Source organism: Erpetoichthys calabaricus, chromosome 2 (genome assembly GCF_900747795.2).
Source record: "Erpetoichthys calabaricus chromosome 2, fErpCal1.3, whole genome shotgun sequence".
Lineage (NCBI taxonomy): Eukaryota > Metazoa > Chordata > Cladistia > Polypteriformes > Polypteridae > Erpetoichthys > Erpetoichthys calabaricus.
Genome location: NC_041395.2, coordinates 235557264 through 235585018, shown reverse-complemented (window position 1 = coordinate 235585018; position 27755 = coordinate 235557264). Strand labels below are relative to the sequence as shown.

General features: G+C 34.8%; 1 protein-coding gene across 5 annotated transcripts in view; it reads left to right on the top strand.

Moving 5' to 3' along the window:
- Nucleotides 1–27755, top strand: part of ctbp2a (C-terminal binding protein 2a) — a 416986-nt gene that overhangs the window by 89878 nt on the left and 299353 nt on the right. For 2 of the 5 annotated variants that reach the window (XM_051922844.1, XM_028795276.2), the window contains exons 2-3: nucleotides 7575–7752; nucleotides 23886–23942. The exons of 1 other annotated variant lie outside the window; for it this stretch is intronic. The gene's annotated coding sequence lies outside the window, so the exon portion shown is untranslated. The remainder of the gene's footprint in view (nucleotides 1–7574; nucleotides 7753–23885; nucleotides 23943–27755) is intronic. 2 more of the 5 variants (XM_051922846.1, XM_028795272.2) reach the window with 2 other exon arrangements.

Here is a 27755-nt window from a genome sequence, read left to right as displayed (position 1 = left end):
GGAAAGCATTTAGTCTTCCTTTTTTTCATTGTCCATTATTTACTAATACTCTGGGGCTGACCCTGAAGTAGCTGCAGCCTGTCAGTGTTCAGAGTTATGAAAATGATGGAATCAAAAACTTGCAACCACATGGAGTCAACAGGACAGAGTTTCAGTACTATTATAGTAAAGCATTTTACTATAATTTAACAGTCAATTGTCTGGAATTCCAATCATGCAACCAATAAAAAATAATCTGAATCACAGGAAACTTTAAAAATTAAATTAAAATATTGCAAAATATTCTTCCACACTGAAACAATTGTTTTTGGTATCTGGAACACTTTGTAAATGTAAATGTAAAAGAATTTATTGGTTTTAAATAATTTTTCAACCATGAATTGTACTATAATTTTTAACTGTTTAGGTATACAGTATGTTTAATTGAATTAATTTTACAGGTGTTATAATAAGTCATTCCAAATTTTTGAGGTTTAATTTTATTTATGCAGTACAGTGAACCCTCGTTTATCATGGTTAATCTGTTCCAGACTCTACCGCGATAAATGAATTTTCGCGAAGTAGGATTCTTTATTTATAAATCGAATATTTTCGCAGTTAGAGTATAGAAAACCTGTTTACGACCTTCTAAATACATTTTTAACATTATTAGAGCCCTCTAGACATGAAATAACACCCTTTAGTCACCATTACACTCGTATTACCCAATATATTAGACAAAATAAGAGAAAATAAGACATATTAGACGTTACAAATATCATTATTATTATTGTACTGTACATTTAATTACACACACACACACACAGTTCTTACACACAACCACTAACCTATGAAGGCACGAGCTCAGTAGGAGAGTCTTCAGGTTGTAAGCTGGAGCGCTGATTGCACCCTCAGAGGACACAGACGCCCCTGGGAAAACCCCTGAAACAGCTGACAGTCTACCTTCACATTGCTCCTTACCCTTTTTACTTGCGCTATAACGCGCGATAAACCTCTCACGCGGTACTCCGCTTACGTAAAAGTATTGTGCAGTGCCTCTCAGCTTTGGAATTGGTTGTTTTGTTTCTCTCTCTCTCTCTCTCTCTCTTTCTCAAGACATTCTCTGCTGCTGGCGGAACTGTAATCTCTGACTTGTCATGGAACACGTTTAAACTTTTGAAAAGAGACAAATGTTTGTTTGCAGTGCTTTGAATAAAGTTCTTTTTTTTCTACAACCTCCTGTGTCTCTGTGCAAATCTGTGACCCAAGCGTGACAAGGTGGTGCAGTATCTTCAGCAGGTGCGTCTTTGTCTTCTTCCGCTGAAGGAGTACTAGGAGTAGGCAGTGGGTGTCTGGGTGTGCGGCTGAAGAACATCTTGATAGGCAGTTGCTGGCGCTGTCTTTTCATATGCGTGAGGAGGCTTTTGTAGGGTATTGCCATTTTTGATCATATCCAAGAGTTTCACCTTCTCCTGGATGGTAAGCATCTTCCTCCGGCGCTTAATTTCATTGTTAGAAGGCTTAGAAAAAGCAGAACGTTTAGGAGCCATCGTGGGGCTTAGATAAAAGTTCTCAGAAAGCGCATGCGTAGTGACGTAAGCATGTATGAGGAAAAATCGCGATAGAGTGAAGCCGCGAAAGTTGAAGCGTGATATAGCGAGGGATCACTGTACTTGTTTCTTATCAGTCTTTTACTATATGATGCACCCTGAAATAATAAACACAATACAAGCCTTTTTTTATTTCTTCTGAACGAAACTGTCAAGTACTTTATCAAAATGTACATTTGCAGAGCCAAACGTTCAATCACTTGAATTGCTGAATTTAATAAATGTTCATGAGTTATAGTGGAAGGAAAGTAGTTTTTGACCATTTCACTGCAAATGCAATGCACAACCATTAGCCAGTTTCTTTTGGAAATGGAAATGGTAATATGATGTCTCATGTGTTTTTATGTCATCACTACTACTGTACAAGTAACAGACGTAGCTTTTGTTGCTGTATGCGCTTTTGACACATCGCTCAACAGAAACTTACAGTTTAACATACTGTTGTCTTATCCTCTTCCCGTTTTGTTTAATATTGTTCAAAGCACATTGACGATTCATGTTATACTTTTTATGATATGAGTTAAGAACTTTTCTAAACAACAGTGTAGAAGAGCAAACAACTAAGTCTACTGGCAGAACAATAACTTTATATTCCTGAATTGCCACAGACTGACCAAGATTTTCAAAGTCAGAAATTACTTTAGTACCATGAATACATCTGACATCAGTAAAACAAGGATGTGTAAGTCCGAAAGCCTGCAATATTTTTTCAAAATCACAGACAGTACAGATCTGACAGTACTGTGGAAGGGTGGCCAGCCCTGATGCCTATGTAGCTTTAAAAAATGAGCAGAGTGGCAGCTTTCTATCTATTGATCTTCTATTGTCATACAGGACATGAACTGGCTGGCAGCCTGGTTAAGAAGGATGGTTCCATACCTGGCTGGGAAGCCCTGATAGTTAAAGGGTGAAAAGAGACTGCCTTCTGGGGCCATGTAAGGCCCCAGCACAATAGGTGGCTGTAACTCTCTGGTGGGTCTTCCGTGTACACACCCACAAGGCTGCATGGGACTCGTAGTTCTGATGGGCAGCTCTGCTGGGTTTCATGGGAGCCACCAGTGGGAGTTGTGGGGAGGATGTTTTCTCATTTTTGGCAGGTTCTGCCTATTGGAAGTTGGTTGTGAAGGATGGATGAAGCTTGTCTGGGAGGAGTGAAGGAGAGAAAGAGAGGGTTATTGTGCTTGTGCAACTTTAGAAAAGAAGCCTTTTTTGAAGGGACTTTGCTGAATAAATACCCAGGAGTTGTGTCTTTGCGGTTGTGTCAAGTGTTTGGGTCTCTATCTACACAACTTTGTCAGTTATAAAACGCTAATATTCTTTATGGCAATTTAGCATGTCACCTTATTTTCATATTTTTTCTGTTGAGTCATTAGCAGTTTCTTTTCGAATAGTTTACTAGCTACAGTATGTGCTGTTCTATTGCAAATTAACACAGTTGTACACTGAAGTTGTACATCTAGTGAAAGTGTAATCCTGCTAAATAATATATGAATACGACGGACAAATGAAACAAACAATAAAGAGGATCTTTATGGAAAACCAGTCATTCATCATGGGACATATGTAACATGTTCTGAATATAGATGATGGGTTGCTGCATTAAAAGGATCCACAGTAGACAAAACGTAGATGTGACACAGAAGGGCTAATCACTGCACCATTGTGCTGTCAGCAACACTTCTGTCAGTAGTGTATCATGCCTTGCCCCTCGCTTCATTTTTTCCTGTTCCCTTATTTTCAGAGTCTGCATGGGCAAGACCGCTGTCTAAATTGGGACTCTCAACTGCTGTGGTCATTGGGGGCTGCAGTCATCTGAGAGGAATGTAAAAGGCTCCAATTCTTCAGAATTGTCTGCTGTGACATTAAGTTAGCTGCTGTGCCTTTAGCCTCATGCTATCTAAGGAGGTCTCAAAAGTCATCCCTTTTGCCACTTCTGCAATTTTTCTTCCAAGAGGTGTCATTGACTCTCTTCTGGTTAACTAAACAATGGCAGAATCTTGAAAGAAGAGTTTCTATAGCACTCCTCTTTGTTCAGATTCTAAACATAGCCATCAATTCCTAAGATTCAACAGATTTCCCATTAGTCGAACATAGTAAAGATTATAGATCCAAACAATGAAAAGAGATAAATATTAAAGTTTTTTATGAGCTATTGAAGCACTTATATTTGTGGCAAGCTTTTTAAATTTTATGAGTATATAAAGTTTACATGCTGCATTAAGACTGATGCTATGCCTTTTTAACTGGAACAGCTTTAGTATTGTACTGACATGGAACTTAGATTTTGAAAGGGCAAATGCTTGCCTTGAAGTTAATGTCAGTATATACAAATGAATGTATCTACAAAGTTATAAAATTATTATTTTCGGACTAACAAAAATGAACAGTAAGTTTAAATGCTGTATTTCTGAGTGTTTCATATCAGAAACTTTACTAACTTACATACAACAAACATGAAAAAAATGCTTGAAGACAATGCAACAATAAATGGTAACTAAGAAAACATACATCAAACATGGTTATTTATAAAATTGCAATTAATTTACCTTGTTTTTTTCCATATTACAGTATAATATACTGACATCTATTGAAACAGGAGCAAGCTAGTATTAAATATAAAAAAACAGGTTACCTGAAACTGTTAGCTTACTGGCATAAGCAAGTTAACAGATTTACTTGAGTAATCACAAAATAATTCCTCCACTGAAATTTTACCATCTTTGTCCAGTTTTGATGCTTTTGTAATGTAGTGCCTTTCAACTATACTTCTTACATTGCAAAATAAATTATTGGAAGTGGAAGTAGAAAACAGATTACATGTCATCCATTGCTGGCAAACTAATTGGAAGTAGATTTACCCATCAAGCCGCAACTTCCAAATTCTGTGAAAAAGCTTAATTTTACCTGCTTATTGTTGAGTATTCCCAGGCTTTATCTTAGTTTGTATTTTTGCTTTTGTATTTAATGCTGTCTTTCCTTAGCTAGAGCTTTTATAGCATTTGGAGCAATGAAAGTTCAATTTGGTCAAGTGATTTCTGCATTTGTGTTTTCTTTCTATCATTTGTTTTCTCTTTTCCAGATTTTGGTTTGGATTTGTAATTTGATCTCTTTTGTGCAATTTTTGTGAATCTTGATTTGTTCCATTCTTTCTTTTCTCTTTTTCCCACAATTATTTATTGTTTCTTAAGTATTTTTTGTTGCTTTTTCTCCTTATTTAATGTTGATTCTTTTATTTCTTTAATAGTGGTTTGTTTATTAATTACCTAATAAATATAATTTATAACTTGCTATTTTTTTGTGCTGTGGAATTTTCTGTTGAGCATTTTTCTGGGTTTTGGTGCTTCATATTAGGGGAAATAAATCAAACCAGTTTTCTGAATTTATAAATATGGTTGCAAAACTGTAAGAAAATAAAAAAAAAAAATAAAAAAATAAAAGAGCCATGAATGCTGGAGCAGCATAAAAGGAGCTAAGCTAAAACAGTACAGTAAATTAGACTGGAAAAGAAGAAGAAGATGAACAGCACATTGAGGAGATCTCATAAAGACTCCCCACTAGTTAGTCCAGGTCCTTGCAAGAGCCATTAAAAGAATAGCCCACCCAAAAATATTTTTATGTTACTTATCAAGTAGTTTGTTCTGATGGATGCACATAAACAAGAAAACTAAACGTTCATTGAAGTGCTTTCTTTTTGAATTGAAGTCCAATTTCTTCCCCTCATTTGTTGGTCGAGAGATCTGTCTTCAATCGGAAAAGTCCTTCCGATTAGGCTTTAGGTTTCCTGTTTAAGTGTGCGCTGATAATTCAGAAAGTAGCTATAGTAACAATATTTTAACAAAAAAGTATGCATTTTGCACATCTTGAGCGCACAATGGGGTACCATATATGTGGATTAAGAATTCAGAACCACATACAAAAATGGCCTATATCCAATTTGAAAAAAAAAAACTGAATACCATGGGGTTTTGGAGTATTTATACTTTAATTTGATCTGTGTCAGATAATATAGGAAAATAAAATTAGGTCACATCAAAGTAGTAGTGTAAATGTGGTGAAAGAGGTTAGACAGGGACTAACATGTGAAGATACATGAATGGGTTGCTTAGGGTTTACTTTGTTACATTTGTATTTGTAATTCCTGATTGCTCCCTGTAATAATCTCTTCCTGAGTTAAAAAGTTAAATACCTCTTTTCAAATCTATTTTTAAACATACTTTAATTCATAAGTAAATATTTTACTAATCTTAAAAGTAATATAGTTGCACATGTTTTTACTTAAGTATCATATCTATAACTATAAAGAATATGTTTTTTCTACTCTTTTAAACATAAATTAGTGCTTGAATTGAGATGAGCCTTAAGGAAAGGCAGAGATAAGAAAACTAAAATTAAAAGCAGTAGACCTAATTATAATTACAAGTATGTGTATGACAATGTTTTACCTCAAACACATATAAATGATTTAAACTAATTCACTTGGCAGTAATCCACTTGAAAGAAAATGCAGTAATGAATCTTTGAGCAGAGTTTCATAATCTAAAAAAAATCTATAAAATATACATATTTAACTACCTGCAGTATGAAGGCGGAACAATCCATGATTAGCTTTTTCTATCTCTAAGTCTGCCTCTGCTTAAATATGTGTATTATTCTTTTTTAAATACAATGTAAAATGAGTTTCTGTACCTATTGTTTACATCAATTCCATAATGCATGTTTGAGCTCAAACACTCTACCTAGGTGTAATATACAGTACAGTAGTAAATGAAACAAGCTACCAGGGAGGTTAATAGACAGTAGTAGTTAAGGGACCTTCAAAGCTCATTTCTTCATCATACTGAAGAAATTCGTGAATTGCATTGACAAGCTTTGAGTTGAATGGTATTCTTGTCCAAACTATTCTAATGTTGTAATATTTTAAAATGCGAAATGAACACACTGGATTTAACTACCCAGAACACAGGCTTGGATGTGCAAAGGAGTGTTAACTGAAGTGAGCCTGTTACATGATAGCCACACACATATACTGTATTAGATAAATGGGTAACTCTGAACTGGATTAGTATGGGTGAGTAAGAGTGTGTCTTGTGATGAACTGGCAACCCCAGTAAGAGAAACATATCAGTGTCTGCCTTTATCCATTAATGCCAGAGTATGTTTCATCTCTTCATGAATCTGAATAAATGGTTGGGTCTTAACTATGCAATAATATTCTTTTACATTGAAAATTAATTTAATGACACTTCAAAACCGCTTATCTTTACGAATAGATATAAAAGGATTTCAGTGCCAGATCATACAAATTCTGTTTCAAAGCTGCATAAATGTGTCTGCATAGCACAGCACTGGAACTATAAGAGCTACACAGCAAGAAGTAACAGACCCTGAGTTGTTAACTAAAGCCTAGGGTGAGAAATTGGGCAAAACTTTCTCTTGTGCAGTCAAACAAGAATTCTGAAAGCCACAGTTGAGAAGGGATCAAGAAAATAGAAGTTAACCAAAGGAGACTCTACATAATATGATTTGGTTGGTGTGGTGTGGCTGCCTCAGTTGCTTCTCCTCACCTTTTAACATCTAACTTGATTAACTGTTCCATTCAGAATGATATTGAATTACTCTGATCTTTGTTTGTTTCAATGTAGGAGATGCCATTTTTGTCAGTGTACAGTAAATGCTCTTATCTACACTGACCCAGATTTTCACAACTAATAAATAAATATTTTTAATAATAGTTTGAATAGTTTTAAATACTTTAACATAGCACTAGAATAATATTTTACTATCACATATTTGGAATAATTTATTGTGAGTGGCTGCATAGTTTAAGCAATTAAAATTCTGTTAGTTAGTATTTGATAGTATTTTTATTATAGGAGGATCTCTTATTCTTAAGCGGAAAGGACTACGCTGTATATAAAATATAACCCTCTCTACCTAAAAATGATTAAGTGACATACTAAGCAGATGACATATGTTTTCTTTTAGGAATGATCTATACATTGCTTTGACATCTCAGTGTGAAAAATCACCCACTGGAATTACTTTCACGTGGTATTGGACCATAGCTTTCTTGTTCACCGGATTTATTTTGGATTGAAATCTGAAGCTGTATTCTAGAGAAGACAGAATCTTCTTTGTATGAACCAGGTCAAAATATAGACAGGTAAGACCCGGACTTCTAAATATTAAGCAAGCTCAGTTTTTTTCCTGGACCAGCAAGCAGCAACTGGTACTATCCAAACTCTCACTTCCTTATAAGTTAGGGAGTCCAGACACAGAGATAACCAATTCTGTAGAACACTGCCGTCCACATATCCAACATGTTTGCCTCACTGCCCTCTTCTCAACTAAAATTTTAATAAGGAATTATGTTTTGACAATTGTTAACTGTATTTTTTGTCCCTTTTAGAGTCCAAAAAAGGTGGCTGATTTTCTTTTTGTGGCACAGTTAAGTAGGGCAATAATAAAAACTTAGCCTTTGTTTAGGCAAGGACTAATTAATTAAAAGTGTAAAAGGGGCAAGGCATAAATTAAAGTAAGAACAACCAAGACATTACTAAAAGGTTTCTGAAAGAAAAAACAGATTTTTTTTGCATCCTTTGTATTCATGCAAATTTTAAACAAATGCCAATAGCACTCCTGTTGTTAAATAATATATAGGCAATGGAATAAAACTGTTGGTACATGTGCACAGAACTTTACAATAGTACCCCCAAAAGACAATGTGACTTACTGAGAGCAAAAAGCAAACTGGACAAAAAATATTCCTACTAATAACTGAGTAACATTCTGCTTCTCATACTTATTATAGCCAGGCAAATGGGATCTCTGACGACACTATCCATGTGTTTTTTTCTACACAGTCATGAATATTTTTTCCAGTTCTCACACATGAGCAGTTTAATGCACGTTTCTCAAGGAGAAAACCTGTTTTTGATATTAGCTATAACAAGAAGATTATGTTGGATGCATAATTCCACACATTTGATGTAACTCAGTTTCACACCATCTCCAAGCATTGTACAGTTTTGTGGATAATGAGGGAGTTACAGAAGGATGTGAAAACAAACAAAATGTGCAAATATATCAACTTTAATGTTTCTGTTTTATTATTTTATAATATGAATTTTTTTTAATTTGAAAAAAAAAAAAACAATACATTTTTATCTATATTAGCTGAGGTGACCCAATGAATGCAAGACACAGCCACGGGGCATGCATGACTACAAGAATAGACCAGTGAAAATATCCTGTGTTCCTTGCTTAGTATTTATTTTTTGATTCTTTACTGTTTGAGGCTTACAGTGTTTTCATATTGACTTACACGTTGAATATACAGTAAGTCACTTAACTGAATTTCTGTTTTTCATGTGAGGTTCCCAAGTTTCTCACCGATTGTTGTTTTTGGAAAAAAATCTTATACCTCTAGTTTTTATTCAGCAATGTAAAACATGTAAACAAGCAGACTTCTATAATTTACTAACAGCCATGAAAGGGACATGTTTTACAGATTAAATAGGGGAAAATAGCATCTTAAAACACATGAAAAATGCTCCAACAATTTTGACCAAATTATGTATAAATTATACCAGTGTTACTAGCTATCCCATATGCAAGAACCCGGTTAATCAGTCATTGTTTTTTAATGTGTATCCAATCAATGACTAATTTATTTACCCTGCCTAATGACCCAGTGACTCCATTACTTGTCCAAAACACAATGCAGTAGCTTACCAGCAGACACTGCGTGTGTGTCTGTTGTAGTGCTGGAATCCTTCCATGGATTGCTTTTTCACTAGACTGTTTCCTCACTGCCATAGCTCTATGTCCATTTCTAGCTGGCAGCTGTGCTAGAGGCTGTTTTTCTTTTTAATTTAAGATTTTTCTTGTGTCGCGCCAAATGGATATAAGCTGATTATCAGTGTAAAGAAAGATTTTGGCAGAAGCAAAAAAAAAGCCACAAAAACACATTTTATTTAATACAAATTGAGGAAAACAGTTTACTTTGAAAAGGTGAGGTGCTAAGACTCATGCGTGTCATAAATACCCCCCCCCCATCCCTTTGAAATTTGCTTCTTTGTTTATGAGTTCATCACTGCAGGTTCTGGAGGGAGAGTCAATGTGAATGGCTAGCTGACGAAAATTGAACCACATCGTAGTCTAATGAGGTGTGAGGTGGCTAAGCTGACATTAGCTCAACTCAATTATTTTAAAGCTTCTTTTCTGGCTTTTTCTACCCCTCTCTGATATTTTTCTCATTTCATTCTCTGCCTTCGTAACTACTGAGCATCCGCCTTTATTACTACCCGTTTCCCTCTGGTGAGGTGCAAGAGTTTCTCCAGATAACTTTACTATGTCTCGTTAGCATCACAAATGAACATGGGAATCAGCCTCTCCTATCCAAAGGTTTCTTTCTCACCACCCTTGATTAGAAGGACCTGCTTGCTTACTATTCGTGCAATTCTGATTTATAGTCAAATTTTCTGATGAATCTCTAGACATGTCCTAATTTGCAGAATCAATTTACTGCTGTTTTTCCTCTTTATCCAATCACTGAAAAACATTTCTGACTGTCCCCTCCGCCTCATGCTGGTAATAGGACTACAGAGAAGTGGTCTAACTGTCGATGCTAAGAGCAGGGCAGTGGATGAAAAACATCACTAATTGGGGTATGGTAGTGATCCATAGTATTAAAACTCCTGTTAGGAAAGATGACAGGTTAATATGCATGATATTAAGGGTAAAATTATTTGCTAAATTTGCTTTGGTGATGTTCTCGACAACAACAGGTAATTCTACAGTATGTAAATCTTTATATTCAGTAAGGAAGCTATGTAGATCATTCAGAGCTATGCTGGGGTTGGTTTGTGCAGGAATGTGGACAGCAACCAGAAAAACATTGTAGAATTCTCTTGGAAGTTAAAATGGATGACATTTGCACATTAAATATTCCAAATTGGGTGAGCATTTTTTTAGACAACTTTAATATCTAGTTGTGATCTCAGTAATGTGAATGAAACTTGGGATCAAGTGAACCAACCATCAGCTTCAGATTTATCACCTCTGAGTGCACAGTTTATGTCGTCAGTTTAACAAACTGCAAATGCACCTGTAACATGGAGAGTAAATTCAAAGTAGTAAAAGCAAAAAAGTGATGGTGTACTAATCTGAATCTGACCTTGGTCTTGAAGGAAAAACGTGAAATTCATAAGACTGAGGAGCCCTAAAGTACTTGTTTTGCAGAAGTGTGAAGCACCTAGACTCTTAATGAAGGGTGCATTTTTGTACAGTGAAATGCAGGAATTTTATACCAACATCACTTTAATTCATCTTGATTTGTCAGAAGGAGTTTCATAGCATACTATTTGTGAAACACTGACAGAGAATGATGTCCAGCTCTCTGCTGTGTACACATGCTGTAGGAGGCACTAGGCTGAGGTCTCAACTTTGTGAAATTAGGTAACAAAAATTCTTGTTTCCCTCACCCTGAAAGATGGCACATGTAAAACTGGCAATATGAAATTTCCCAAAGAGAATGTATTATCTCACATTAGCTCCCATATCTCCAGAACTTTGAGTTAAAAATTGTTTTTCTGACCTGATGTAAATGTAGCACACTTCTGTTCTAATTCTACCCATATCCAAAGAAATGTAAAAAAAAAAACACCGTATCCCAAAGTCTTCCTTTACCCTTGCTTGAATAAATTTTTAACCTGCTCATTCCAAGATACATCCTTCCTGAACACCCATCATCACTTCCTAGAGTTCTAGTCCTGCCTCCAGAATGTCAACCTGTGGGGGTCCTTACAGAATGTAGAAACAGGGAACCATCCCTGTTCAGTAAATCCACCCTGTTTAAGGGAACACCATAAGGTAGATGTGATGACATTCATATCAGTATATTTAAAACTGTGAACATTAAAGTGTTTGGCTTGCCGTATTACACTTCTAGCTTTTAAATGCCATCCTGCTAAAAGGAGTATTAGTTTGCTGGTGATGCATAGCAGCCTGGCTCAGACGCACAGCACCTTCAAGGAACAGTTTTTTTTTTTTTTTATTATTTTATATGTTTTTTAAATCCAGTGTTGCATTTGGGCCTTGGTTATCATATAAAGAAATTTTAAAAACTTGTTAGCTCAACCAGAATTCTCCATTTAAAGGTAGTTTTTAAAGGCTGCCCGGCTGAACAGCTCCTTGCACTGTTTGCAATTAATTTTCACAGCCTCGGCGTGCCATCCCCGTGGGTTATCATTGTTTCTCTTAAGCAATCTACTGCTGAGAAATTGATTTGTTTGTTCGGCGCGCTTACAGAAATCGCTTCATGAAATATGGATAAATGTCACTGCTCTGGCCTCCTGTAATGATAAGGACAAAAAAAGCATTTTAAACAAGCATTGCAGAGGGATCACTAACTGCAAATGTGCATGCTCAGGCATTGGTTTCATACCCACACCCTGGATGCTTTCACACAGAAAGGACGACCTCAGCTCACTACTACAACATTGGGGTAATGGCAGCAGATTTGAATGAATTTAAGTAAGAAATTAATACAGGAGTAAACACACTAGCTGAACTTGTGGTGTAGTTCAGCTTTTAATTTACAACACAGTGGCATCTCAGTTCTCCACACCCCCATTCTTTGAACCCATTTTTCCAGTGCAACGTCACAGAGCCTGTGAAGTTACGTCAGATACAGTTGTCAGTCCATCACAGGGCACACTTAAAACACTCACATAGAGCCACTATTGTACTTGAACATTTGCAGAAACTGGCTGTAACAAGAGAAAATCCATGCAAAGCACAGGGAGACAACACCAATTCCACAGAGGAGGCACCCCAGCCAGAAATTAAAAAATGTCTAGTCAATATGAGACAGCAGCATGTTGCTGAACAATATTACAGAAGGTGTTTCAAACAGCTGTATAAATATATCCCACCAGATGGAGCTTGCAACTACAGTTTAGTTTCAGGATGGAAGTAAGGCAACAAAATGCCTAAATTTACTATAAATGAAAGAAACAGTAGGACAAAAATGTTTCATTACGAAAAGAATAGTCAGTATAACAACATTTTCCATATAACAACATTCTTATTGTGTTGTATTTGTACTAAGTAAAAGTGATAGTAAATATACAAATAAAATTGTTATTTAATATTAAACAGTGTTGGGATGATTCATTTCTACAAACGTGAACTGAAGATCAGTTGAATAATACCATTCATTATTTATTGGTTTAGCAGCCAAAATCCATCTTTAAATATTAAAATACTAATTCACATTAGATTTGCAAGTTAATTTATCACACTAATGGATTTACTAATGTGCTACTGCCAGTCGACTGGGACAAAGCCTTATCAAGATGCTTGCATTACCTGGGGCCTTGTCTTGTCACTTTGTTAAGCTGTTCACTACCTCAAGGCAAAATTGTACTCAGTAGGAAAGGAACTGGACTTTTAAGCATTTGCATGCAAAGTTGCACTTCATGGCCATACAGTGTGTCTTGGTGCTTATACAGATTTGTTTTTAAACAATGTTTTGCTAGAATGCTGATTTTGTAACCTTGCTCGAGAACAAGACTGTAGTTTTTTTTTTTATTTTATCCAAGATTTCATCCATATCAAAATTGAATATAGACTTTCAGATGATCCTGGATTTAACACAATAATCTTGCATTCCCAATTTATTTTGATGCTCACATTATCTTTGTGAACTGACTGTTTCAATTAAATCATCAACCTGCAAAATACTGAACCTCTAACATGCGGTGGTACAACGATGAGCAGAGTTGGCAGAATTGAGGGAAAATACAAATGCAGTCATCTATCATTCATTTTGCAAAATTAAGATTTTTTTGTATTTGTGTTAACTTGTATGTCTCTTAGTTCTACCTTTTGTCTTTCCTTTCACATTCTATTAGCCCACATGCATTAACACTAATCGTACAGAAGTCATGATAAACATCAGGGGAGAAAACTAATACTCTCTTAGCTCAGTGCTCAAGCATTGTGCTTTCTTATTCTTGATATGAAAGCCTTATGTCTAGTCATCGAAATTTCTTAGTTTTTGTTAGAGTTTAGTTTCTTTCATGTGCTGTGACCTCTTGCTTACTTGGCTAGATTATTTTTGAGCAGCAAACTTTAATAAAATGCTCCCATATTTTTTTCTACCATTGCTCTGTCATCGCTTCTGTCTACAGTTAAGCTCATCCTTATCTGTGCTGTAAATTCATTTTAGAATCATTTCAAGCTATTTTCGCTCAATTTTGCCATTTTTCTTATTACATAATGTTAACCTTATATATTTGATAACACATACAGCACAATTTTAGATCATGTTCTTCTTGAAAGCATCACCATGTTGTTGCTGTTTTTCTTGACTATTGCCACACTGTTTATGGTATTGATGCAATTTGCTGGTCATGTAGGCATGATGTGTCACATTATCAGTCTGCATTTTACAAAGAATAGCACATCTCTTATTCAGAATTTTAAAAGAGGTGAATTGAGCAACACATGTCTAGAACAGGTGTATTAGTAAACAGTTAACATGGGCTTAGATGGGAGACATTATGTCTCACTAATATGTTAGAGCTGTATGGGGAAGCAACAAAAGCTAGCACCAGAGAGGTGCTTAAGATGTTATTTATCAAAAGCATTCTGAATATAATATAAATGAAGTACCACATAAGAGGTGATGAAAGTGGGAGGTATAGACACAGTATTTAGGTGGGTACAAAACTGTGTTATACACAAAAGGTTTTGTTGCATAATACTTAAATTTTGTGATGTTAAAAGTGGTGTCCTTTAGGTATATGAGCTGGAGCTGCTGGTGTTTTAAATATATACAGTATGTATAATCTATATATAAATATACATAGTTTATATGTTATATATTTATATATAAACAAGCTGATTCATTTTAGAGATGATACTTACATAGGTGGAAAGGTTGATAATATAGAGTCAGCCAAAGCATTACAGAGGGACCTAATTCCAACTTGCAGATTTGTGGCAATTGAAATTTAATGCAAATAAATGTAAAATATAGCATGTAGCATGTAAAAAAGGTTGGATAGGAAAGCATAATCAAAGGTATGAAACTTGAAAGTACACCTTATGAGAAGGACCTAGGATGCCATAGTGGACTCATCACTATCTACACTACAATAGTGCACCAAAGCAATCAAGATGGCTAATAGGATATTAGGTTACACAGCTGATGTGTGGAATACATGTCAAGCGTAAGCTACAGTATAATAGCACAGTACAGTATATATACAGGAAGAACAGGGAAGAGCAGCTAGGCTGATTCCAGGACTGTGAGGTATGAGCTATGAGGAAAGATTTAAACAGATGAAATAGTCTTCAGTTTAAGCAAATTGACATTCAAAGATGATATAATGTATTGAAACATGCAAAATTATGAATATAATTAGTACAGTGTATCCAAGCTGTTATTTAAAATAAGTTCTTCAACAAGATAATGGGGAAGCAGATGAAAACTTAAAGGTAAATTTTGTACAACTGTTAGAAAGTTTTTTCTTCAAAGAAAGAACTATAAACACATGCAATAAGTTGCCAGATAGTAAAGCAAATACTGTATTAGGACTTTATGGATTTTCAAAACTAGACTTGATGTCATTTGGTGAAATTAGGGATTAATGAGCTTTGTTGGCCTGAATGGTCGATTCACATCCAAAATGTTTTAATGTCATAATATTCATCTGCCAGAATAAGCTTAGGTGTACCTATTTGTTTTCAAAAAGGACATGGGGCAAGGCAGATGCCCTCTCACTATTACTAATTTTGCTTGTATGTATGAACTCACTCCATTAAGAACTTAGCAGTCTATGGCATTTAATGAAAAAGGACTGAGAACAGTGGATTTTGTAAGTAAGTTTAGAAGTTATGTAAGAGATTTTGTAGCATATCTTGTCACAAAAATGGACATGACACATAAAAACATTTGGGGCAGCCAACCGTGTATTATGCCCTGGCTGCAAAAGGGTTAATTTTGTGGAGCTGTGTTTGGCTCAATGTCCAAAACAGAATGGATGACATGTGGCAAAGATGTCAGCTTTAAAGCTCTGGAATGGAAGTGATGTTATCTGGATAGGAAGTGACGTCATCACTGGCACCTGAACCGGAAGTGTCGCCATCACGGGTGCTGGAAACAGAAGTGACGTCATCTGGGCAGGAAATAATGTCATCACGGGCGGCGGAACCCTGTGGAATTTCCCGTGAATGGTCTGCAGAGGATTGAGAGAAAAAGTCAGTGCACCTCGCCACCCCCAGGTCAGACATGGAATTGTCACTACTTGAGCCCTTTAGCTGCCTCCCTTGCGTACCTGTGTGACAATCTCACCTTTGAGGAGGCTACAGCACTTGGTGCATGTATTTTTGTTACAAAACAAAAGGCTGCAGAGTGTATAAAAACGAAATTCATGGGATATGAAACAATAAGATTAAAAATGCTTGTACATATATTGACAAAAATTATATTTGGACCATTCATGACCATAGAAGTCTATAGGTCACATTCAGAGGCTTTTTATTAATAAATGTGCTTCTGATTTGCCTTTAGATTAATGAATATTCTTTAGGGCATTGACTTTAAAGTGTTAAAGTTAGGAACAGGGATGTTGCCCCCACATCAGGTTCAGTGCGTCCTTCAGTTGTTGTAAATTAGTGCCACTAAAAATTGCCTTTTCCATCTTACCCCACACATTCTTGAAAGGATTGGGGTCTGGTGGAGTTGGGAGCTGAATTCACTTTTATATTCCTGGAACTATTCTTAGAATTTCCTTGAAGTAGCCTGCTGAAAAAGCCCATTCACAGAAGGGTACAATGCTGCCATGAATATATGTGTCACAAACAGTTGTGTTCAGTTATCCTGAGGTATTTAAAATGTGCTCTGCTCATATCAATGGTGCAGTGTGTATCATAAAAATGTATTCTATACCATTACATGGATCCATGGACTGATGTGGTCTATATGCTGCTTCTGTCATCGTTGTGAATCAGGTATTAGTGTTTATCATACACATTTCTAGTTTCTCGATTTTGTGATTTTTAGTGCATTAAGTCACACCTTAATTTTAAATGATGGAAGGATGCATTTGGTTGGATTTCACTTACCATATATGATTAGATATGTGTATGAACAGTTGACCTGTAGTCTTTTGTAAGTATATACTGTACCTATGAGTAGAAATCCTGTCAGAGAGTGACTGATACCAAGATATGCATTTAAGAAGACTCTAGTTCCTGATAAGATGGGCCTCTGAAGCATGGTCGAGGTTGCTGGAAATTTACAAAAGGGTTTTTATGCAAGAAGGGTCTCTGGGATTTTTGACTAAGCAAAACCTATGATTAGACCTGATTCATTCTATCATGATGTGCCTGTGAGGCACTACATTGCTATTCTTCCAGCAATTGACAAAATTATAATAAACTTAGCTACTACTCACAGGTCACAAATAAGCATTTTATCTGATGAAGTATGTGCTTCTGAATGTTGGAGGATGCTATGCAGGAGATGTTTGATAAATCTGGGAGATTAATCATTTCATCTTCTTCCATCAATTACAATCTACTTAGACTTTGTAAAGCTGTTCTAATGAGTGATTACATTAACTTCCTTTGTTTAATTAACTAAGCCATCTTTAAAAATTATTTAACAGAAATAAGCAGTTTTCTATGTTGCAGAGCAGTAACAATATTATTATTCCTTATTGTTCATGTGTAACTAATCAGCACCATTATGCAAAACTTGTAATTAACAGAATCATGTTCTGTACTAGTCAAGTACTTTTTCCTTTTACTTTGCAGTCTTACATGGACTTTGTTTTTCTTTGTATAACTAGGTTCATTTTCTTGTGCCAAAGCTTATTTAATACAATATTACACCCTGCTGTCTTTCAGATTTTCATTTGTTATGATTAAGAAGTGATGATGCTGTACGCCTTACCTGTTGTAGCAGTCTCGCTTGAACCACATGATTTTATGGCTATGCAGTGTAGATGAATTGTCACTTGTAATCAATCAATCTTTATTTATGCAGCACTTTATAGTGAGCTTCAGAAGGAGACTTTTTAACTCGTGCCTAACCTGCTGGTTCAGAAAAAAAAAATTTTTCCATGTTCAGTTTAACAAGAAAAACTTTTAAAAAAAAGTGCATGAATGGTTATGTTTTGATAATTTAATAAGTGAGCACTAGAGTCTGCAAGTTCCTAAACAGTTCCATATCTTAAAAATGCTAAGCAAGAGAGAGTGGTCAATAATTTGAACACTCCTCATATTCACTAAAAGTGGCTAGATAAGTAGGCAAATGGGTAATGTGGAACCTATTCTTGGTAATACATACAGAGCTACTTTTATTAATCTTGCATTTGTTACCAGTACTGGTTTATATAGACAAGTCTTAAAATATAAATAAAGCACTGATCCATCCATTCATTTTCAAACCTACCTAATCCAAACACAAAAGGACAAGGTGCTAGTAAACTATAGTCACTATATAGGCTAGTCCTTAGCTGCTGAAGTTATAAATGGGTCACACTTCCATTATTTAAGACTGGAATTTTGTAAAACCTTAGGGACATGTGAAGCTGCAGTAAGAGCTAGAGGGAATATTACATAAAATTACCATAAATGGTGATCACTATCTGCTGCTGACATTAGTTAACTAAAGACAAGATTTTTTTCTTTTTTATGTATAATAATTACTAAATATTAAACTTTTCTAAAATATTAAACTTTTTTTCTAAATTCCAAGAAAGCTGCATATAATTCAAACTTTTTGTTGTTCAAACTCAATGGTGTGTGTACAATATTAATATACAGCATGACTACTAGTAATAAATCTTATTTTATACAAGGGTCACAGGAAAGGAAAAATACTTTCTCTAGCTTTTTTTTTTTCCTAACTCATATGAGAATAAAACTTCAGGCCCACCTGACTAATAGTAAAAAGCAGAATGCCACATTTTAAAACCACAACTTTGTTAATGACGAGTCAAAGGGCCACTGATGGAGTTTACTGACATTTTGGTGACAGCTTTAATGCATTTTTGTCCAAAACTAATGAAAAGGTAGAGAATATGGGGTTTTGGATAAGGCTGTAAAATTTCTCGCAAGTTATCATATGTTATAAAGTACAGTTGCTCCAAGGATGGATTTTAGAAGAATAGTAATTGAGCACAATTTATTAGAGATGGAGCTGAGGTGATTTCATGCTGCTTGAGACTCCCAGTAACTTTTTTGCATGGTTTTCCGATTTTTTCTTCTCTTGATTTAATTTTGTCTGTGACTTTCTATAATTGTAAGCTAATTGTAAGTGATTCTACCTACTTTCTTTTTGGATCATCACTCTGAAATTCTGTCTTCATGCCCGAGCTTATATTGGTCACCCAGGATTTGTGTTTTTTTAGGCAACATCTACATTGCTACGTTTTCATTTAAGAAAACTGAGTGCTTGAATTTGAATTGAAATTTCTGTTCACACCACAATTTTCATATTATTTTCAAAAGTAAAGCATATATGGAATAAATGTTTGCCTACACTGGGGATATGCACATCGACAGAAAAATCCTTAAAGGGATGGTAATGCTACCATCCATGGGATTTACCACAAAACCATAGTGACTTGTGTATTATTTGCCTTTTGCACATGTATGTGGCATTCAAAATGTACAAAACACAATTTAGATGCATATGGGTAGGCAACACAACAAGCACCATGGAAAGCAGCCTGTCTGTCTATGTTGGAATATGTTTTTCTTCCATGAAGGGTGACCAATCAGAAAATAAGAACTTGTAATAAACAGGACCCAATCAAGGAAGGGCCAAGTAAAAAAGCATGAAAACCTGTTTTTTCACCTATTTATATTAGAGCAGTGAGGCTGCATTTACAGAAGTATACAACTCTGGAGAGTCTCTGCTTTTGGAGTATGATAACACCAGGGTAGAGTGGACCAAATGTGAAAACAGAGACAAATAACTGCGCTTTTCAATGAAAGCAAAGTAATGTGAATGGGCCTCTAGGTAGGCAATCACAGCTATTCTGTGTACTTGACTTTGTTGTGGACAGGAAGAACCTATGAAGTTTTCAACATGCATCAATGCAGAAAAAAATCTATGGTCAATAAATAGAGGTAACTTGTGACCAAGTGATTAGTTACCACATGCTGGAGGAATTTTGCTTTTAATCCCTTTTTGCTAAACAGAAAAACAGAAAAAAACATTAAACAACTGAAAAAAATTGAATACACCCTTTGAAGGTTTTTCCCTTAATTATCAACAATGACCTCATTTTAATGAATAAGAAAAAGAATTTTTGTGTAATACCTAAAAGATAAAAATGCTTAGGTGCCAGTATATTTACAAATCTAAAACTGGATTGGCTTTTAGGCAGATAATGAAAGCCATATCAAGTCTCTATATACTTGAGTGTGATATGAAAGAGTATAATGCTGGTGGACAGCTAATAAGTTTTTTTTTTTTAGAGAAAGTGTTTAGCACTTTAAGGCTGAATTTCATTAATCATGATATAAGAATGACCTCTATATATACCTAAGGTACTGCACTTCTTTAGTTCCTCTTGCTGCAATGGCTGCTCTGTAGTCCAAAATCCCAAAGATTGAGTACTGCTGCTGCTGTTTCAGTGTGGATGAGCAGCTCAGAAGAGGGTATCATCTTGAGCAAATTTCTCAGCAGAGACAGCCCACATTACTTCAAGAATAATATTAAGTACTTCACACTGAAATTTTAATAGATGTCACTGTTAATGTTCTAGTATTTGTATTATGTAAAAAAATATTATTTTGGGGGTTTGTGTAAAAGTTTTGCAAATGACCCAGACCAACTGTGCGTCTATAATAGATCAGCCAATGCTTTAAATGAGAAATGCTGGCTTGAAGAAAAAAAGGATAAATCGATGCATTCTTCTTCCTGATTAATATTTCGTAGCAATACCCATCTAATGTATGCAACAGCATTTGTGAAAGCAAATGTTTTCTTTATATTTAATCTTTTGTAAGGTATTTATTATTCAAATGTCATCCATATAATTTAAGTAATTTGGTTCATTAACTGACCATAGTGGCTTTTGTTTGTAAAGTAAATGATGCAATGAAAGAGAAAAGCATTTAATGTATTGTAGTTGTATAAAAAGCAAGCAATAAAAAAACAAACTATTAATACATTTATGTGAAAGAACTGATCATTCATTTATTTTCGACAGCATAATATAAAACTATTAGAAAAAAGATTTTAAAATGCGTCCTGCGGTGGGTTGGCACCCTGACCAGGATTGTTTCCTGCCTTGTGCCCTGTGTTGGCTGGGATTGGCTCCAGCAGACCCCCGTGACCCTGTGTTCGGATTCAGCGGGTTAGAAAATGGATGGATGGATGGATGGATTTTAAAATGCTACAACAAAGAAGTTATTTTTTTACTATCTTAACATTAAAGAAGGAGAAAGACTTTGTTTATATAAATAGTGTGTTCGGCAAGACAGGGTGGCAACATATGTAATTGAAACAGTCATATGGGACATGGCGTGTGTGGCATAGTCCTAAAAGAATGTTAGTTAGAGTCTAAGAAAGAATATTTTTAAACTACTTGGACATATTTTTATATGAGTATACGTTTATTGCTTATAACATCAGTACGTACCATAAATGTTATCAGATTTATTGGGAAAGGGTCTTTGTTATACAAGTGCAGCTTTAGTAGAGTTAACGTACCAAAATGAAAACTGCTGAGCAAAATTATGTTAGGCATGTCAAAAAACAAAAAGATAAGAAATGTTTTAATTCAAATTTATGTCGTCTCAAATCCAATAGTGTGCAAAGTCTGTTTGGAGTTAGCTTTTTCCTATAGTAAATATAAAATGTACAGTACCATAAAATTATTAACAATAGTAATAATCATACTTGGGATATTTCTAAAAATTACCATTTCTATCCATTTTGGTAGTGCTGCTGCTTTGCAGTAAGGAGACTGTGGAAGATTGTGGGTTCGCTTCCCGGTTCCTCCCTGTGTAGATAGCGCATTGAGTGCTGAGAAAAGCACTATATAAATGTAATGAATTATTATTATTATTATTTTCTAGAACAAGATCACAGAGTAAGAAATTTCAAAGTAGAAATTGGTGCATGGCAGAAATTCATCCTGAGCAGTGTCAGGAATCCTTTTTGCAAAAAATTTGCCATTAAAAATTGCACAAATTACTTTTGTTGTTTTCACATTAGTCATTTACAGTATAACATTGTGATATTGTTTATAAAGCAACTCTATTACTAATCATTTGACTTGTGATCTGTGATGTCATCGCATTCCCCCTATAAAAGATAGTGATGCGTATATCTGCTTTGTTTTGCACTTCTTACTTTGTTTTTTGACAAAGATTTTGAATTACATTTTTCAGATTTTGACCAATAATTTTCTGACCCTTTCCTGTCCTGGGACAACTTTTTTGCTAGCCCCATAATTGAAGATGTGAGTTCCAAAATTTGCTAATTACACCTTTTGGTAAAATTTAGTGAACACGTGATTGTGACTTTTCATGCAGTTGGTCATGCGCCGAAAATATGTTTGAGCTTCAAAACCTGCTAATTGCAACAGTGTAGCGCTACAGTTTTAGGGATTTAGTTTCAAAATGTGCTTACAGACCCAGATTTTCCTATTTATCTCCAAAATTTATCTTTTGTACTTAGCTGATTTTGGAACTGAGCTCTTCAATTATAGAGAACTCCTTTCTGCCTTTTCATTCCCTGGTTGTGTTTCTCCTTTTTTTTTGTTTTTATTGCATGTTAATTCTCTTACAGTAGCCAAAGTTGGATTTCAGTTTACCTCAAGGCACACATACTTATGCTGCCCAATATATAGATGTTGATAATGCAGTCAGTATGAAATAGGGATGAAGATGCAGAGACTCCGTATGAACAAAGGATGTACATGTCAACTCCACTACCATCTGCTGCACTACCATGATTGCCATGTGATGATATACAGCATGATAATTTATTTTATCAGCTGAACCCACAATTTAGTGTTCCCACCTATAATCAGTACCACGTGACCTTCTTTTGTTGAAGGAAAAATTTGTATTGGGCTAGTGATAATGTTAATGTCCTGAACAAAGTAATGTACAACGTGGCACAACATAGTTTCTAATCTTTTTTGCAAATATTCTGTCATTTCCTATCCATTGTTTTAAATTACAATCATAAATGATACTGGACTTGTGTTCTTTTAATATGCATTTTGTGATAAGCCAATCAAAGCATGTGTTGTCCTGAAAGAGAAATATAAAGCAACCTTTGCCTTATGAGTGGAGCAACTGCCATTTCTCATTTTCACTTAGATAGTTCAACAGAGATAGGTGTTCAAATACATATTTCAAGAGGAAAGAGTGAAAATGCAAAACCGACTAAAGAATGAATTTATCTGCTTTATAATATCCTCTGTCACTGATATAATAAAAGAAAATGAAATTCCAGCTTTGACACTTGTAATTAAATAAGTTGAGTTGAGGAAACAACAAAGAAGCACAAGTCGACTGAAGATAAGCCTGAAAGATTTATGACGATAAAGACACCTCATGCATATGAATTGCTGTGTAGAGTGAAAGCTTTGAAATTGCAGCTACAATTTAGATGACTTAAACATTTTACTTTCAGCTCTAAATTCTAAATAGCTTTAACATATAGTTGTTCTTTATGGAAAACCCTAATGGTTTCCGTATAAACATCTTGAAATCAAATTGCATCTCAGCAGGTTAGCTTATCGATAGTCTGTAGGGCTAAATACCTTTGTTAAAAAAGTGCATTTATTATTTTTATTACGAGCTGAACACTGAAATGTGTGAAAGCAGAAGAAATGTTACCGGCAATAGCTGTCATTATGGGAAAAAAGTAAATTGTTTAACAAATTCTTAAAACTATGCAATAGCAATCATTTTTCCTCGACAATGTTAATAATATCTTTAGTTGGCTTCCATTATTCCAGCACTGTAAACTTCATTTTATGGCACTTCGTCTTGCATATTGAAATTAAATTTTAAAACGTGTTATAATTTTAAAATTAGTTTGAAATTATTTCACTTTCATGAAAGTACTGCATACAAATTAAAAAAAAATTAATTTGTTAGAGTACAGATATACTAAGGTCACTGCAAATAGGGGAATCATTGGTGTGAACTCGGTATAGTGTTATTTAAAAATTAATTTTGTGTAAGCTTTTTTCAGATTATCTGCGCACCTCTTCATGACAACAATGTCTCTTTTTGCAGGGCCAGCATCCAAAGGGATCCTCCCAGTTGTCCTTTTCCAGCAAGGATCAGCCTGGTGTGAGTTTCACATCTGTCATCACACTTTCCTTTATTAGCAGAATGCCGTAAAAAAAAAAAAAAAAAAAAAAAAAGAAAGAAACTACTTAGCATTTTCATAGGCTTGAAAAATCTGTTCCCATTAAAGCTGTTTTCGAACCTCCAGAATGAGACAAGGTCATGGGGGGTCAGTGAGGTTACTTGTTAATGATGAGAAGAGGTTGGTGGCTTAGCATTTCAAGGACTGTTCTGTTTAAAGTAATTTAGACAAAGAAATTTGTTGTGCGATTGGAAAAATAAATGCTCGACTCAACATACAAGCAAATAAAGAAACCAGTTGCGTTCACATGGTGCTACAACAAGGGGAATTAATAAGTACCACGAATAAATTAGCCCAGTTCACTAGTGAAAGGTATTCCTTCCAGATGTGCCTGTTAAAGATTTACAAAGCAAAACGTTGCAACAGTTCACGTTGAACAGCAAATGTGTTATATTCCAGATAACTAGCCTTATTAAATATTTGTTTGCACATTACAAACTAAGGATTTGACAGGTTTTCCTTGCACTTTGAGATATCTTGCTGATTCCCTCTGCAGATGGCATGAGACAAGACCTACGCAGATGCTTTGTCCTTTTCCATCCCTAATTCACTTTTTATAAGTACATATAATTATAATTACATAGAATTACAATTATAATTAAACAGATACTGCTGTAGTTCTTTTGATTAATGTCCCCTTGTTGACTAGATTTTCTGGTTTATGTTGTAAAAGGAGTGGTCTAGATGTGTTACCATTTTTTGTTAACTAGTTTAGTCAAATTCATAAATATTTCACAATTAAAAAATTAGACAATAACTGAAAGACCATTTTTCATGTTTGATTGTTAAGCTGTTTTAAAGTTGTTTCTTTTGTTGCAAGTACCATAGCAGGGCACATTGCACAGACGATAGAGATGCTCATAAGTCTTCACTCAAAGTCAGGCAATAACTCAAGGTTAAAATTTGAATGAGTAAGTAAATGTTGCTTGGTGGAGAAGAGGCTCAATAGCAAATGTTTTAAAGTCTGGATATGTACAGTGTAGTGTTTTTAAGCAATCTGTTTTCTTTAAATCTTTTACGCAGCCTGTTAGCTCTAGTGCCGAACAATTCACGGTGTAAATTCTGTGCGGTGAATTTTATTTATAATTGTAGCTGACGTTACATAAGGGAGCTCTTTGGAAGGGAAATATAGTGACCACTGCTGCTTTTAATGGATGTCAAACTTATTATTTTCCATACTGACCTACAAGTTGATCTTAAGGCTAAATAGTTGCACATTCAAAGTCTGCTTGCTTGTTCACCATTTCTCAGTAAGTATTCACAATTTATACCTGTCTTCAATTTGTAAAATAAGTCAGTCAGTCTTTATTTTATATAGCTGCTTTAACAGAAATAACATCACAAAGAAGCAAGCAATACATTAATAGCAGCTGTACTAAACTGTATGATATTGTATACAGTACAAGAAACACAGAAAAGTATCTGACAAGCATTTCTCAAGGTTTTCTAATCAACATGGTAATACAAACTGAGTCAAAGTACAGAATCACTTGAGTGAATGAAAAATGCATATTTGTAAATTTTGTAGTGTCAAATCTTTGATAATGCAGAGTCACAGAGGAGTAGGTATCTTAGCTAGTACTGTCAAACTGCGCAAATAAAGATTGTTTTCATTTTAAATGAAAATGTATCACAAATATACACCATATTTTATTCTGTACAGCAAGATTTTCTGGACTACTTTCAGCTCCGTCAAAAGTAATAATAATCTTTTTAATGGAGTTAAAGTCAGTTACCAGAGAATACAATCACATATCAGGATAATTATTCATTTACAGTACATCTCTATTTACAGTTTAAACTTGTTTAGCCATCTGGACATTTCATCATATCTCTTCCTCTGCTCTCTCTACACATTACCCTCTGTTCCTGAGCTTCTGATAAAGGTGCAAAGTGGTGTCTGGGAATTTCTTTCTGGAAGCCCTTGACCAGAAGACTGTGTGCTGATATCTAACTCTAAAGTAAACTTCCATGCTGATAGCATTTCCTTTCTCTTTGACATTTGTCAGTCTCCTAAAGTGAACACTAGCCCTTTTTATTAAAATTTTCCAAAATGTGACACTAAGCAGCACACTTGTGAGGCCTTACTATACCCATTCTGTTATTGTCCTGAACAATAAACTGGTTAGTTAACATGGCGACTTCACTACAAATAACTACGTCTGTGCATCTATGTTATCTAGCAACACTTGTGTTTTTTGCTCTTTCTTTTTTTTAATGCAGTTGTGTTCATGTTTTAAAAAAATACAAAGGAATAATCTGAAATACCTGCCCTTGTTGTATATACATATTTTTTCTTTTCTATGCAAAGCCAAAATATTAATTTATAAATTTATTTTATTTGGTTTCTTATGCTTACTGACTCTTGCACAATTGAACAACTTTGTGTTTCTGTTTCTTCCATTTACCATTTAAATACCCTGCTTTACTTTCAATTCCTCTACCATAGACAAAGCTGCAATTGTATTTCCAAAAATTTAATAGAGAGGTAAACATGACACCCTTTCATTTTATCTCAGCTTCTCTCAGCATTGTGTTTTAATGCCACAATATGCAAAAGGAGTAACATGCACTAAATTTGGTATACAGCTATCCTCCCTGTTTCCCAAGACTGGCCATCTCATTTGAAATACTGTAAGCCCTGGATCCAATCCTACATAGAACTAAATGCTGTCCTTGGATGGCAAGATAATTGTTTTAAAGGATAAGTTAGGTATTTTTCAAGTCAAAGTTAATTTTAACAGTCAGAAAATACATTAATTTGCCATAGGAAACTGAATTCTTAAAGGAATACGCCACCCCAAAAAATGTTTTTATATGTTGCATACCCCATGTTGTTTGTTGTGATGGCCGAGAAAAGTTTTTAATCTCATGCTTACATAAAGAACAGAGATAAAAATGTTTATGATATAATACAATTCAGTGGTAAACAATGCTGTACAAAAGCAAACAATGTAAAAATATCCATGAAAAAAATAAAATAAAAAATTGGACGTTTACATGTGTCACAAAATCCCCATGTCCATTATCCAGCTGCATGCTCAAAATGTGCAAGCTACATGTTTTTTTTAGCAAAAATTTTAAATTGGCACACATCATAAACAGGATACGCAAGTCACATGGGATTGACTGTTTGAATTAGGATAGAACTCTTGACCAATGACTGAGAGGGTGAGGTGGATCTTCATTTCAAATATATGTGAATACATCACACACACACACACACACACACACACACACACACACACACACACACATATATATATATAATATTTATATACGTTATATACAGTATATATATATATCTCCTTTTGTGAATTTCCCCTTGGGATTAATAAGGTATCTATCTATCTACATACACACACACAGTATATACACACTCATACAAGTATATATAATCACAAGAATCATGTATGTGTTACATTATTATGTGAATTGAGTAATTTGGGACATATACTGTACACAATTAAACGGTAAAAACATTCAATAACTATTAAGATCATTGGCACCTACTATAGCTATATAATATGAATAAAGCATGTATGCCCTATTCTTCACATCACTGTTATCTGTTGCAGACCTGTATGTATCTAGTGTCACTAACCATGTCAAAGGTATCATCGTTGACTTATCTCACCCTGGTTATCACTTGTTCCAAAACCTCTCCTCTAGTAAACACTTTAGGTCAATGAAAACTAAAACTATTAGTGACATTTAAAACAGTTTCCTTCCCA